Consider the following 4,475-nt stretch of genomic DNA (forward strand, 5'->3'; position numbering starts at 1 on the left):
ATCTTTTCCCTTCTCTGCTGGCATGGGGAACGGACTGGGCAATGTGGGGCCTGAGATGAGCAGGCCCACAGCCTTACCCCATGAGTGACCCTGTGACATGGCTCATGCTTCTATCCTCCCAGGGTTCAAGATCTGCCCTCCAAGCCCCACCTCCTGGGGGAACCCTTCAAAGAGTGAACAAGGGATGGAGCCCACATAACTCAGGGGACCCTGGCATCTGAGTCCCATTGAGAATGAGCACTGCTCTCTGCAGCTCAGGTGCAAGACTGCAGCTTGGGACCACAGTGTCAGCACCCCAAGTACAGCTGCAGCCCTCAGAAGGTGTGTGGAGCAGAGATGAGGGACCATGAGGACCCAGAGAGGCAGACAGAAGGCCAGAGAGGGAACCAAACATTGATGGCATCTGCAAGGATCCTCCTTTGAGGGTATGGGGACTTGGAGGAAGAACAAGAACAGGCTTGCTCCTGCCATGGAAGCCCAGCTCCTTGCCTGTATCCACCTGCCCCCCTCTCTGTACATGCACACACACTTGTTCCCCACCATCGTCTGTCACTGAGCTCCAGGTGGAGCCCAGGGAAGGCCCTGAGTCATCACGAGACGAGCATAGGCATGAGTCATGGCTCCTCTCCTGGTGCTTGGGCCCACTGGCGCCGGGCTGGAAGTGTCTGCACTTACCTGTCTGTCAATGCTGATTCTTTCTCATACAATAGTCACCTGCCACCACCCCACCTAGAGAGACCCTCACCAGACCAAAGTGGCTTGAGTCTAAAACCAGATTCTTCCACTGATTTGGAGAAAGTGGCTTCCCCTCTCTGAACCAGTTTTCTCACTGGATTCATCCTTTATCCAGCTTCAACTCTGTACCAGGCACTGTACTGAGAGCTGAGGAAAAAGTGATGAAGAATTCCCCCCACCTTCTTGGACAGTTACAGGACAACAGATCTCCCCCCAAAATAATTGTCCAATTCAAAACTGACGTGAGCACTATTAATGGAAAATTGGGGCACACATTATAAGGGATGTGGCATGGTTTGGGGGGATCAGAGACAGACTTCTTAAGGGACACTTGTGTAGGAGTGACCCAGAAGAAAGAAAAAGAGAGGAGGGGAGGGCAAAAGTATATGCAAATGTCCTGAGGTGGGAAGGAGCTATGAGACCGCAAGGGCAGAAGCCCAATGTGGCTAAAGGGCAATGGGTTAGATCAAGCCAAGGATTTTGGAACAAAAAAAAGAGTTCTGATCTCATGAGGTTGTCATGAGGCTTAGAATATCTACTATTGATAAACTACTGGCCTGGGTCCAGCACCCAGTGGGACATTTTCCTATCTACTCTGACTTCCCCTTGGACCATCTAGATGGACTTGGGTTCTCGCTGTCTTGCTTATTATTACTCCATTCCTCTGTTGGACCTCCAAGATCAAGAACCTATGCCAGATGAGGGCTGTGGAAGATACAGAAATATTGGAGGATCATGATGACTTGGTCACTTTCCATGTATGTGACTTGGAGCAGGGCAGTCTCCTGAAGATGAAGAGGTTGTGGGAATGATCTCAGTGGCTCTCTTAGCACTGCCCTATTCTGCCTTCTGCCAAGGTAGAGAGATAATTACTCCTCCCAGATTACATTAGAAGGATATGGAGCCAGAGGAGTCATCTGAACCACCCGGGACTCTGTAGCAAGCCCTCCTGCCTCCACTAGACGGTGCTATCGAGTCACTTTTCTTGTCTTATTTTGATGGCCAGACAGGGCCCAGATCCTGAGTTGGATGGGCAGCCTGCAGGCCCTATGGACAAGAGCGCTAATCACAAGCAGGACTCAAATGTTGGCTCTACCCTGTCCAACTGGATTATGGAGATGGGAACCCCAGAGGAGAGGGGAGTCCATGTGTGATACCAGGCAGCTGCCATGTCTGCCCTCTTCCTCTCGGGCCTGAGTGTACAGGAGGAGACCACCACCCTAAGCCCACTGTCTGACTTCCTCCCCTCCCAGTTCAGAGCCTGTTTCCAGCCAGGTGGCCTGTGGCGCCATCTTTGCCCTGAAGTCCACACTTCCTGTGTATCCCTTCAAACAGCAATGGCAACACTCAAGCACACTCAAGCCCACCCCACCACACTCGGTCTCAGAAATCTCACCTTCCCCTATTTCTCTAAAGCAGACCTCCTTGGAGAGTGAAGACTTTCATATGGCACCACCTATAAAGCATGGGATTCCTGTACCGCCCAGAGTGTTCTAGGCTTTGGTCCCCACTGGTGATTATTGCTATGTTTTTCTCTCTGTCCAGGCTCATGTGAGTTCTCAAATGTAGACCACTCCCCAGATTCCATGCCCCATTTGAGTAGGAGGCTCATTGCCCAGCATCCCTAGGGGTATCGTAAAGCCCCCCTCCATTAAGGTTGTATCACTCCAAGACCTGAAACCCCATCCATCCCAGTCTCTGAGGAAGCTCCCCACAGCCTTCCTCCTCCCTCAGTTATCCCCTGTTCCTCCTTCAGCCCCAGGACAGCCCGCCCCTCCCCGAAGGATCACCCCAGCTCAACCCCTCTTGATGCCAGAACTCAGGTAAAAAGACATCCCAGAGTTTCAGGAACACAAAGCAGTCCTCTCTTTCCTGACGCGTCGGTCGGGACAAGAGAAGCCAACATAACTTCATTCCTTTTGCTAATAACTCACCCTCTTAGGCTACCATGTATAGAGTGATGGGCATGTGCCAGACGCGATGCCAACCTTGCTGCCACCATGAGGTCATTTAATCCTCCATCAGCCTTCTGTAGCGAAGGTGTTTGTTCCCCACTTTGTGAAAAGGAACTTGGGTTCAGCGTCTTGCTCAGACTCTTTTAGCCTGAGCAGCATAGGAGCCCAGACTCCAATGCAAGATGTCTGATTCCAAAGCACAGGTTTTTTTTTTTTTTTTAGTCCCCTCTCCCAAACTTAGGCCTTTCTCCAGTCTCACCCAATTCTTGACTCCCCCTAAAAGTTTCCTTCACAAGGCCAAATGAATGAGCTGTTGAAATGACACAGCACCAGTCAGGGCTTTCCTAGCCTGGGGCAGTGAGCCCCGCCCACTTTAGGAATCTCCACCGCTCACTCAGGTCAGGCTGCTCCCCTTCCCAGTTTCCAACCCCCCTCCAAAAAGCCAAAGACGCTCCCCCGCCTACCACCCTAGCTCTCAACTGTGCATCTTTTCACTGGATTGTCTACCAGCCCCAAGAAGCCAGGTTCTCCCTCTCCATTGCATAAGTGAAGACACTGAGGCTCAGACTCTACTAGGTCACAGAGCTAATTCAGAACCCAGTCAGGGTTAGAAACCAGTCAGGCCATTCCTAAAGCCTCCAAAGATGTCCTCATCACAAATGGATAGTCACCACCTGGTATCACACAGCCAGGCTTCAACCTGTACTGTGCCAGGTGCTGTGCTAGAGGCGCATGCTCATAAACCAACCCTGAGTTACAACGAGCCCACAAGGTAGGCATTATATTTGTTGTCTGTTTGTGTTTGGGTATTAGGGATTGGACCCAGAGGTGCTTAAACACTGAGCCACAACCCTACCCTCTTTTATTTTTTATTTTAAGACAGGGTCTTGCTAAGTTGCTTAGGACCTTGCTAAATGTCTGAGGCTGGCTTTGAGCTTGTGATCCTCCGGCCTCAGCTTCCTGAGCCACTGGGATGACAGGCATGCGCCACCCATATGGGACTAGGTAAGTACTACCTTTATTTCCTTTTACAGATGTGGAAACTGAGGCTTCCAGGTGGTAATTAACTTGACCTAGGTCAACTAAGTATTGGCAGGATTAGACCTGGTCCTGGAGGATTCATTCCAGAGCAAGGAGATAAACCCCTCGGTAGAGCTTAAGTCCTTATCTGGGGTTCATGGGCCTCTATTGAGGAGCTTTGAGGAGCCCAGAACCCCATAAACTGTCGGCAAATGTTTGTGCTTCTCTGAAGTTGTGGTATAGGGAAAATATCTGTAGTCTCTAATATATTCTCAAAAGAACCTCCAGTCACAAAAAAAAAATGCTAGGAATCCTTGACCACGCACAGTGCCCAGCACCTAAAAGCACCAGATATCTAGTAGATAAATGAACAAATGAAAGACTGAATGTCCGCCTGTGCCCTGGGAGATTACCACATATGACCTGGTACACACATCTATCTCTATCTTCTGAGATGGTGAAAGCCTTTCTGGGACCTGAGCCCAGTCCACCCCCAGGCCCTTTCTCCCAGTCCCAGAGGCCACAGCCAGGTGCTAGGACAGGTTCCAAAGCAATGCTTCCCCCCGCCTTCTTCCCACCCCCACTCCCAACAATGACCAGGCAAAGGCAGGAATTATGCAACTCAGATAAAGAAGCTTTATTGATTGCCAGGAGGGATCAGGGGTAAAGTGTGGTGTGACATGTTTGGAGGACAGGAGAAGGCATCTTCAGGTGGATCTGTGTCCACACACGGGGCTTCCTAGGCCTGAGCCGTGCTGAGCAGCC

The sequence above is a fragment of the Spermophilus citellus genome, assembly GCF_964194105.1.
Source record: "Spermophilus citellus genome assembly, chromosome: 17".
Classification (NCBI taxonomy): Eukaryota; Metazoa; Chordata; class Mammalia; order Rodentia; family Sciuridae; genus Spermophilus; species Spermophilus citellus.